Raw genomic sequence first — 12148 nt, forward strand, 5'->3', positions numbered from 1 at the left:
GCCAGCGCTATGGCCGTTTGCTCCGCGTTTTACGAATTTCCTGTTTTAATGGTGCCGCTGGCAAGCTGGCAGCCCGCTTGATTTGAGGCGACCACTGCCATCTGTCGACCATCTGCATATTCCGCCGCGTCCGCATAGACCACGTGCGCGTCGTTTTGAAACTTTGTGCAGTGCTTTGGCTTTTGCATTCTTCCGCTCTCGGTGATGTTCAGGGTGCATGTTTCTGGGTAACGGTGGTATGATGATGCGCCGTGTGATTTCTCTTAGGATCATATTTATTCTCGCTTTGCCCAGCGTACGTGATACCGAGCTTGTGCAGGACGTGTCTTCCCGTTTTGCTTTGCGCGAGTCTTTCGTATTGTAGCATTGTATGAGCCTCGATAAGTTCGTCAAGCGTATTGTGCATTCCTAAGGCTTCGAACTTTTCGTTAGACGTGGTGATCGGTAGGCCGAGGGCTTGTTTATATGCCTTTTTGATGATGCAGTCCATCTGTTGTTTTTCCGCCATGCGTAACTTGAGGGATGGGGTCACATACACTATGCGGCTGACGACGAAGGCTTGGATGAGCCACACCATGTTGTGTTCTTTCATGCCGTAGTTCTTGTTGGCGATTCTTCGAATCAACTTGATCGTTTGCTGGGTGCTGTTATCCTGTATTCTTATGGCTTCTCCGTTATGTCCTTCTCAGATATTCGGAGTCCCGGTACTCTTAGGTGTTGTACCTGGGGATTGGGTGGCCCCCTGTCGAGATTGTGATATTGCGTCGTTCTTGATCGCACTTGTGTTCGTTCTCTGCTTGTAGGTCTGTAGAGCAGTAGTTACGATTTTTGGGGAGAGCATTTTAGACCCTTGTTCTCAACGGACAATCACGTGCAATATGACTGCAACACCGGTGCCCATGGTGGAAGGGGCTCTAAGACTGTGCGGCTGCGCAGACATAGGGTAAGTTCTAAACACAGCTTCAATTAGTGGTATTTAATAAACCGCTATTTCGCATGTCAGAGCCACCGCGCTGCCCTGAAGCCCCTTCGACCACAAATAAGGGTGTTGCAAGTCATATTGCATGCGACTGCACCTTTCTACCGTATTGGACGACGACGAAGTGCTTCTTCTGTGGAACAGAGCCTAGCCGTCTCTCCACTTTTTTAAATTTTTCACCGCTGTTGTGGGGTCTGCCACCCCACATCTCGCGCTGATGGACCTGCAACGTCCCGAGGCCCCGTCCTGCTCCGGTTCATCAGCGGTAATCGCCTCGAGGAAGCGAGGAAATATATCTAGCGACTGCGAGGAGACTGACGAGTAATCGCAAAACGTTTTTGAACCCGTCTTGCACCGCAAAGCCAAGCGAAGGATCATCAATGCATCTTCGGAGTCAAGTTCGCTCACCGTAAAATATGCGCCTCAACGATGGCCTCATACCATCCTGTTTGTGCCACAGAACCGGATTGTCAATCTACGCGTCCTCAATAGGCAAGCACTGTTCTTGTTTTTTGAGAACACTGTTCCAAACGAGAGCAAGGATGTGAGGATAAACGCGCAGAAAAACATCTTGGTCATCGGCGTGATGACCCCGACTGCGCTGAGCCCTCTGCAGCATGTAACACAGCTGGGCAACATAAGCGTTCGATCCATTGTCCCAGCGGATGATACTACCACTGCAGGAGTCATTTATGACATTGACATTGAGATCCACTAAGCAGACCTCCCAGTGCTCATACGACCTGCGAGTGGGAACAATGTCATTGTGCACGCCGGCAGTCTTGGTGATACACGTTGTGTGAAATTAACATTCAAGGGTGACTGCCTTCCCCCTACGTGAAGGTTGGCCACTTCCGCCACCCGGTTCGACCGTTTGTTCCGAAACCGCTGCAACGTTATAACTGCCACATGATGGGCTACATGAAGGGCGTTGGCACAAATTCTGCCACGTGTTCCGATGCGCCGAGCCCAACTCAGAACAAAACTGTATTGCGACTGTTTTGAAGTGCTCTAACTGTCAAGGCGCTCACAATGCTTCTTCCAAAGATTGCCCGAAGATTAGGATATGAATTTATGTGCGCAAGCAAATGGTTAGGGACAACTCAACCCACAAGGAGGCCGCTGAAACAGTGCGACGTAGACAACGTCGCCGTAGACGATCCTCACTTAGGAGTGTCACTGCTTTGAAAAATGCGTGACCTAGTCAAGTAACGACGTCACGTGCGCCCCAAGTGGCAGGTCCCAGCGCCGCAGATGCTGACGCTGGACGGCCGAAAACTCCGAAACGTCTCACTTCAAATGAATGAATGGAGGTTGTGAGTTCGGCTCCCACCCGCGGCAAGTTGTATTTTCATCCACTTTGATTTCCATTAATTTATCGTCTGTTTATTGCATTTATTAAGCACTAGTAATTTCCCCTATGTTGTCGTTGGTGTCAGTGTTCGTTGGCTTCTTATGATATCACTAATAGAAACCGGGCCCCTCGGTTAGCCCCCTTTCTCCTCGTTTTTTACAATATCATGCAAGTAAATTATGGGGTTTTACGTGCCAAAACCACGATCTGATTATAAGGCACGCCGTAGTGGAGAATCCGGAAATTTGGAGCGTCTGAAATCTAAGTCCAGGGATGTTTTCGAATTTCGCTCCTGTATAAATGTGGCCACCGTGGCCGGGATTTGATCCAACATCATGCAAATCAAAAACGAAATCATGCGATGAAAGTTTTCCGTTCAGTAAATTAGTTCTGCTTGGTGCATACTGATTTCCTTGAAGGTTTTGCCACGCAAGACGCCACAGAGACTAACGAATATGAGGCTGGATCAGTGGCATATTTTGGAGGCTTGAGAAGGGGTATACTACTCAAGCCACTCTCCAGGCCTGCGGACGTTAGCCTGTGCTCCAGACATCATTAGACAAGGTTAGAAACTCGTGGCTCCGCTCGTGGGCAAATTTGTAAGCATTTGGTTTGCTAATTAGATCCTGACCAATGGCCTAGCGACGTGGTCGGCTGCGTAGTACGAGCTCTATCTTCCGTAGGAATAAACGTGTGCTCATTATAAAATGTGACAGGGGTAGCAAGGAGCCCGTTCGCTCAGTTGGTCGACTACGTGAGTACACATGAGAAAAACCTTCCGCTAGCGACAGGGGAGGCTTGCTTAGTTAAAAGGAGAGGGCTTCAAAATATGTGCAAGGGCGAACCTTTCCAGCAAGCTTGCTGATAACAACCCATATTTTCGACATACGAGTGAAAAGAGACAATGTGACATACAGCACCACCCATATTGGTCGCGTATTTACCCTTCTTTTTTTTCGTATTCACGTGATTCGAAGGATGGCGTTATACACCACCCTTAGTAATAGACCTCCTTTGTTTCTCGGTAACTTACGCTGAGCTCTTGTTCGGGCAGCTCGAAAGTTCTTCACTCCATATCCAGGTTAAGAAGGCTCACCAAGAACTATACGCATTTTGTAACGCATCCTATACCCACTGGCGTAGTAACACGGGGGCCGGGGGGCCGTGGGTCCCGCCTTGGGGGGGGGGGGGGGCGTGCCAGTGGGGGGGGGGGGGGTCATATATGTCTGAAGACCCCGTCTCATCTCTCATCCACCATTATCACTTTTAATGACAGCTGTTTTATCCAAAAAGAAAGAGTGTGCATCGGCTCTTGCCTAGCACCACTTTTAAGCGATATTTTCTTAGCAAGTATTGACAAGCGCATTCAAGCGTCCCTTTACAACGCAGGGGTGCAGAAAGTCTTTAGATATCTCGACGATTACCTCGTGGTAGTGAATACGACTAGTGAATACTACTAGTGAATACGGCGGGAGATGAGCAAGATTGTACTGAGTGATGTAAAAAAGAGGGGAAGAAAAGAGAGGGAAAGGTTTTTTCACCTTTTTTCACTTTTTTTCACTTTTTGCTTTTATGCCTTTCTTGTTTTGGTTTGACCCTTCTGATGACTGTTGCCTAGACCAAGAAAATACATAAAGCCCTGTTACATAAAGCCCTGTGTACATAAAGCCCTGTTTTCCATGAATAAAACTCAGTTGAAGCCCGGCGTTCGTGTTGTCCTTCTCTTCTCGACCGTGTTCAATTGTGCGCTGGCATGATGTTTCATAATGCTAATCACAACCAACTAGCGCAGATGTCCATACTTAGCCCCTCTTTCCGCCGGCTTGACTGGGCGTAAATGGTAAAGAATGCTCCAGTAACGAGCAGCCCACGCTCATGTGCCCGATGTACCAGATGTGTAGTGCCGCAGAATTGTCGGCTCCAGCTTTATCAACATCTTACGTAATAACTGGACAAATGTGCGGGCTAAAAAATTTAAGCGTTGTCGTTAAAGTGCTCGCTTTAGCGGAACGTTTCATGTGCGGTGCGCTCATGCGCAGCCGTCTTAAGTCCGTGCTGTCTTAAAATATGATTTATTAAATAAATGTTTAATTAGGAATTATAGAGGAAACTTTGCTATCCGGGAATTGAGGACCCAAAGCTATATGAACTGAACAAAAACTTCTTCTCTAAACGAAACCGTCTTGGGTGCTAGAGCCTGCAGAACCTTGACAGTGCGGGCGGCTCAGTACGGCAGTACCGAAAGAAATATGAAATAGTGCACCAGTGACCTCGATCCCTCTTTCCTATCCATTCCGAGTGCAGGCCAACAATAGCGCAAGCTTTCGCTGGCACGGGTGATGGCGTCCTTTTATCTATCTATCTATCTATCTATCTATCTATCTATCTATCTATCTATCTATCTATCTATCTATCTATCTATCTATCTATCTATCTATCTATCTATCTATCTATCTATCTATCTATCTATCTATCTATCTATCTATCTATCTATCTATCTATCTATCTATCTATCTATCTATCTATCTATCTATCTATCTATCTATCTATCTATCTATCTATCTATCTATCTATCTATCTATCTATCTATCTCTTTTGCCTGGTGACGCCAGAAATCGTCTCGAAGCGTGCTCTATTCCGTTCAGAACCTTGTGACAGTACCCCAGCTCGGATAATGACGTTTGCCAATAGCAGCAAATAAAGAAAAGCTTTATGGAGCAGAATGAGGACAACTCGTAATTGTCATAGCATTGGCGCCCGCGCAGCAAGGAAGCAGGTAGCGTTTTCTAATAGGGTGGGGAGGTCAACGTCACTGACGCGCTATTTAATTTTTCGTTTGGGTCCAGAGCAGCCCGTAACCAAAGTACTACACGCCGTAGTACCTGCGACGATTTCTGTGAAGCTGTTGTTGGGCAACATATGTCTGTCGGGCTTCAATTTCTCAAATGCAATACTGCCTCTAAAATCGCTAATTAGAACTTTAATGAAATATTTTCTTACTTTACTTGTGAGCCATATTTTCCACGATGCCGCATCTATATTGGCCGCCAAACCTTACATGCGACAACAGATGTGCAAATGCTCTTATCACAAGTTATTAGTGCAGCACCCTGTGTTATTTGGAGCAGAAAATAAAACAGCGTGTATACCTGCATTCGCGATCTCTGGGAACGAAAGCGAATTCTGGGGGGGGGGGGGGGGTGGAGGGGACATGCGCGGTATCCAAGGCGGCTGTGTTGGGGCTGAAACATCAATCCCTTCCCCGGAATTTTCGATATCCTCGCCTTCCTGACTACACTCTGGGGCGGGGGGGGGGGGGAAGCGACAGGAGACCTATGGGCCCTGGGTGCCAGACGACCTAGCTACGCCACTGCCTATACCTATACCTCAGTACCCATACCTAAACCAATAGGCATCCTCTGCGCAAGCAAGTTCGCAAAAGCAGAGCCGTCGATCGCTTACCTGGTAACCAACAACAATATTTAAAATTCTGAGCGGTTCGCTGTCCGTCTGATCATTAGCTTTGGACAAACGAAGCCATCAAAGCTGCCGAGTCTAGAGTATAAGGTAAATGACGCTGCTCGAACAAAGGCCGAAAGAACGTTGGTTTTCTCGAAGGCGCCACACAGAGGTCCTCGTCGTCTAAGGCCACAAGAGGCTGCTTCCATTTACGTCGACATCCGTTGTGGAGGTCTGACATACATCGACTCCCCACTGCCTAGCCGCAGTTGCCCAACAGTCGCCAAATGGGACGCAAAGGTCCCAAACTGGCAGTATAACATATAGGTCGGGATGCACGCGTTTTCATGACGTGCATAATCTGAGAAAGATAGGCCATTCGGCAGGCACGCCACGGAGAGGGCAAGAAATAGGCCACGGAAAATCAGCACATGAAAACCTGAGCCCAAACAGACGGCTATTAAGAGCTGGTCATTTCGATTGTTTACGCTTTGGGACGGGAATGTGGACATGGCAGCTTAGTAGTATGCACGTTAGTGCGAGTCCTGAAAGGAAGAAGCAGAAAGCGATATTAAATTGAATGCTAGCGCTGCTTCAATGATGCGCCTCCCGAAGCACACGGGCACACCTCACTTTAATAGTACGGGACTGAGGGCCATAAAGGGCACTTGCAATACTTCTACATTGCAGTGCCAACCAGAGCTAATTACCCCTGTGCTTTCCGCGCATTCGTTGCCTGTGGCTTTATATGCTCGTGACTATATATATATATATATATATATATATATATCGTAAGACGCCAACAAAAAGACACCAAGCAAGGACAATATAAGGGAACTTACTTGTACTTACTGATTGAATTAAAGGAATGGGGCCGGCTAACACTCCCACTCCCAGGGCTAGTTCTAGTCGTAAAACATAAATACCCCAAAAAGTGGATGGGAAAATGGCGCCGGTGGTAGCTCAATTGGTAAGGGCGTCGCACACGTAATGCGACGACGTGGGCTCGTATCCCATGTGTGGCCAGTTTTTTTTTCATTTCCTTTCACTTTCACTTTCATTCAGTTATAATTTCTTTAATTCATTTAGTAAGTACGAGGGATTTCCCCTATGTTCTCCTTGGCGTCTTTGTTGCCTTCTTGTGTCAGGATTATTCAAATTTGGCCCCCAACGTTACCTTATTCTCGTTTCTCTCTCTCTCTCTCTCTCTCTCTCTCTCTCTCTCTATATATATATATATATATATATATATATATATATATATATATATATATATATATATATATATATATATATATATATATATATATATATATATATAGACATCGTGTAGCCAACATGCGCGTATACTCACGGCCTCTTGTATTTGCCGCTGTTTTCGCCATCTACACATTACATGCTGCATTCTGACATAACTTTCCTTTCGTCGCTAATTGGCCCATTTTTCTGTGCTCTTGTTGCAGCTGCCCTTCTTAGGTGAACGTACTAATAAAAATGAGATTGGAAAGCGCACACTGCACGTTGACGTGGACTTCTAATTCCTTTGTTGGAAGGTGCCTAATTCGCCGCACTTGACGCTATGCGATAAATCATCCCGTCAGGAACCGTTTGATGTGATGATGTAATTAGAAAAGAAGGTCGCGGAGCAATGAGGAATGTGCCTTTAGAGATCCTTGAACTAATCGTTTAGACACGCACGCGCGCCGGTACGCGCATTCCGCACAATCACGATTAAGACAGAGCCTTCGCGTGACTATATATTCGTTGCGTCTACCTTCAGTAAAAGTAGGCAAAGCGTGCGATGGGTTGCGAAAAGTGCTAGCATCTTTCGTGCTACGGTGGCGGTATAATGAACCTTGGCATTTCTTTACAAATGTTAGAGTATATATATATTAATAATTAAGCGGGTATTTCGCATAGCATCTCTTCTAAGCCAGTAATTAAGCATGCAAAAAAAAGCAAAAAAAAAACACAATGGGGCACAAACCGGAGAAGACAGGCATTACGAAACAGTTACTTGTAAGTTTTCGTTTTTACCATATATCTTCATTCTTAGGTGTTCACCGACGCTTTAATTGACGTTGTATACGATCATGTCATCTCTCAACGTGGTTCTTTTTTTTTCTTGCTTTCTTTTCGAAAAATATCAGCATTAGCTGAGCGAACAAAATGGTAACCAGTGCTAGGACACACCGGTGCCCACCGAAAGCTCTAGGAAAAGTCTAGGAACGTTATCGGTGAAATTGTCGAGCCCGCGGTGCAGACTTGGTAATTTCTAGTCAATTACGGTAAAACCTTATCCAGCAGAGATACATTAAAGGTACAGTTAGGGCTTACAATTATTCAATGAGTGTTTCGTCTTCATTGCGAGAGCAGGATTTAGAGTTCCGAGACCCCTCCAAACCTCCCGAGAAGCAATAAGATATAACACTGCTTTAAGGAAAATTAGTGCATTAGAATTCAAGAGTGACGACAAGATAGGCAACAATTGAAACAATATGAACTTTTTTTTTACGAAACGCAGATCCAATGATAAGTGAACAGGTTCACGTGTGGCAGGATAAAGGCTAACGATTGCAAGAACTTGATTGCGGGAGAGAATGCAGCGAACGTTTTCAACCACTGCTAATGAGGCTTTGGCAGAAAATAAAACGCAAATGCCGTAATCACTTCACCGAGCACTGTAAATGAAAATCCTAGCTTTGTGGGTGACAGGATGATTTAAATGAGTTTTCCATTTTCCTCAACAGCTAATGAACTTTAGCTTTCTTTGTGGGCGGCAATAACAAAGGAATTTCGGGAGCGTGCCATTAACAGGAACGTCAAAAGCGTGTGGCACTGTAACTATTTCATTAACTTGAATGTGAATGCGTATGTTCCTTCCTTTTCTCGGACGCCTAGCGGTTACGCATAATTTTTTATATGCCTGATTACAGTAATTAAACATGATAATTACTTTGGCACTCACTGAGCACAGGTGGGGCGGCCAGAACAGACCATATTGCAGGAGCAATGTAAGATAAAAGAATACCCAAATGATTCCCGCAACAACCATTATGGGAGGGAAAAGATGTGAATTTCATGGTACGCAATCTAGCCCGAGCTATCTGTACAGTGCTACACATATCTGGCGTTTATAGTTCATGTAGAAAGGAGCACTTCTTTCGTCCCAAGCTGTCTATGTAGTAACGTACTGCTTTGAATTACTTTCTCTTTCTTTTTAATCAAGTGTGTGTGCAGGAGAAATTGGCATCAAGGGAGATGCCCGCTACTCCTCTTTAAGCAAACAGAAGTTATAAAAAAAAAAGAACGGCCGGCTAAAACAAGCAAACGAGAGAGAGAAAAAAGAAGCTTTCTATTTCTAGCGAGACCATGACTTTAACACTGAAATTCCGCGACATTCAAGAATATGAAAATCTCCCTAGATTTAGACCTGCTGTTGAGCGATCTTATATTTTTGTTTATTTTGCAAATGCATATATGTTATCCGGGTGGCAAATTTTGCAAAAGCAAGAAGAACGAAACATTGCACTCGTAGCACAGTAAAATCCTATCTTACCAAACGAGAATTCGACATTATTTGACAATATAACGCACTGTTTCCCTCCATATCCTCAATTGCAGCAATCCAAATGGTCCTTTTCTGACTGGACATCGGCAAGTGGCAGAACACAAATATACCTTTCTGACAGCGAAATAAGTTTCTTTTCGTCGTGTTACCGACCATGGGCCCTTGGGCCACTTGCGTTTAATTGGACCTGATAACTACTTTATATTATTGTTTGTGGTTCATTGTTCATAAAAGCCTAAACTTTATAAGCGATGAAAGAAAGCTTCAGTGCAAAATGCTTTTTAGGCGATAACGCTTAACTTGTTTTTCGTCATCTGCATGGTTAACTGATAACCCTGAACCATTCGGCATTCTTAACGTTGCGCTATCATTAGGTGAAGCTTACGAAATTCTGGAGAAAGCAATAACATATCCTTTGAACATCGACTCCTTGCAGACTCCTTCAGAGAGCAAACGATCGAGTGTATTTAACTGCATCCGACCCGCAAACCGAACCAGGAGCCCCTAAATGAATCCCTCTAGCGTGGTTTTGGTGGTTTCGCTAGGTTTACTTTTAAAGGACGAGGTCTGGCTCCATCTGACGACCTCCGCTGCCACTGATGAAGGTTCACATGCACACTAGGTTAGTTGAAGTGCTCCTTTTCATTACTCCTCGATCCATGAGAAGCACCCATAGGCTTAGGCAATCTTGCATATTTCTTTAAGGGGGGTGGGGGTGGCGGTGGGATAGGCTGCACATTCCATTACGAATTCAGGAGGAAGCAAATAAAGTAGCATCGTTAAGAACAGAAAAATTTTGTTTTGTTATAGCTTAAGGCATAACGATGTCATTACTGCTTTGCCTGTGCCACGAGGCGATACGTAATGAGAGCGAGCAACTTGAGGAAAAGCATGTGCAAATGAGGGTATGTTCACAATGTAATGTGTTTTTGTCTGCTCAATAAAAGAGAGACATAGACATAGAGAGAGAGGGAGAGAGAGAGAGAGAGAGAGAGAGAGAGAGAGAGAGAGAGAGAGAGAAAAGGAGAGGCAGGGAGGTTAACGAAGCTGTACTGGTTTGCTACCTTGCACTAGTGGATCGCAAAGCGGGAAGAAAAGGAAAAAAGGAAATGGAAAAGGAAAGCATTACTAAGTGATCCGCACAGACGCACAACAGTGTTCACCGTGCATTCAAGGGGCGTTGCAGAGCCCAGCCGCCATTAAAGCGTGCAGCAGGGCGCTGGCGGAATTTTCGGGGGTGCCGTGGCTGCGACCAGTCAATGGTCGCAGTTTCTTCTGTGTGCTCTGTCATCCAGTCGGCTTAATGCAGCACGCAAAGTTTGTCTTTGGGCATCCAAAAACGGCAGCAAATAATCAAGGGCGGAATCAATAATCAATAAAAACACGCGGAAAGCAACAGTATATATATATATATATATATATATATATATATATATATATATATATATATATATATATATATATATATATATATATATGTAAGAAAAACCCTGAAAGACAACGTTTTTTGAAAGGCGTTAAACATGATAATAATGTGAAACGTGAATTTCGTGACGAACTGGGTCATTCGCCATACCTTGTGGAAATCTCAAGCCCAGTATGTGCCCAGCCCATACAGTCGCCCATTCACTGCTTTGCGAACTTAGCATGGCTAACTTTTGTCAAAGGGGCGTCAAAGGCTCACTAACTCTGATGCCTGACCTTTAGATCCTTTATTTGCATCTAACATGTCGATTTCAGGCAAAAAAAAATTAGAGGGAAAAATCGGACAGAACTCATCTACGATGAGTATGCTAGAATGCGAATAGACGAAACGTGTCACATGTATGAGGCGTGTCGGGCTCCGCTTTCGCACTTCTGTCTAGTCACGCCGCGCCTTCTGGCGGCGCTGCCATGAAGTCTGCACATACCTACAGTTGCACATACACACTGACCCAAGTTGGTGTCAAAGAGGTTCACTGAAGAGCGGAAGATGCCCAGTGGCCGCAGGGGAACATATCCAGTGACACATAACCACGACCCACCTTTTTAGAATTCACAACCTTCGAGATGGGCGCACAATTTTAGACTGCACTATCTCTGGGAATGTCCAAGATTTCGGTGGAATAGGTGTAACGCTAGAAAGCCAGAAAGAAAACTGGTCTGACAATACCAAGAATGCTGTTTGCATTAAAATTTTCACACCCACAAATGTGCTAGGCTCAAGCCATTTGAAAAGGAATGAGGACGGACTTCGAAAGAAAAAGAAATACTCCTAGTGCATATGGAAGGAAAATATCTGTCGGAAGAAAAAAAGTGCGGATTCTTCCATAATTTGCAGCGACGTGCCTGCCTTTGAAGTGGACGGATGTTTTTTTCACTCGCAGCTTATAAACTCGTTGCTTTGTAACTTACCACCTTTGAATGTTTTATCTGTTCAGCTGAAGATTTCACTCAGTTATTATGCATCTGCATCACAATTTCACACCACCAGATATATTAGCGCTAAATAATACACAGCCGAGGTCGTGCTAGTTACTACTTTGATCACTCTCGCAACGCAATGAAGCTGGCTCGCATCCAACTAAATATCTGCATTGATGACACGTTCGAGATGTCGTGCTTTTGCAGGCTTACATGTTCGGCGTTTGGCACGGGAGAGGTTTTGTGCGGAGTTGCATAACAACCAACTATCAATGTGTCCGATTTCCCGCTTGAGAAATGTAGCTGCTTCTTTTGTTGGTGGAAGGTAACCAACGCTTTCAGCTTACTCCCTACAGACATCACTGCCTTTCGGCAGCGCTTA

At 45.0% G+C, this 12148-nt stretch overlaps 1 protein-coding gene across 11 annotated transcripts in view; it reads right to left on the bottom strand.

The window, feature by feature from the left end:
• Positions 1 to 12148, bottom strand: part of LOC139049454 (tachykinin-like peptides receptor 99D) — an 880050-nt gene that overhangs the window by 206488 nt on the left and 661414 nt on the right. The window lies entirely within an intron of this gene.

The sequence above is a fragment of the Dermacentor albipictus genome, chromosome 1 (assembly GCF_038994185.2).
Source record: "Dermacentor albipictus isolate Rhodes 1998 colony chromosome 1, USDA_Dalb.pri_finalv2, whole genome shotgun sequence".
Taxonomy (NCBI): domain Eukaryota; kingdom Metazoa; phylum Arthropoda; class Arachnida; order Ixodida; family Ixodidae; genus Dermacentor; species Dermacentor albipictus.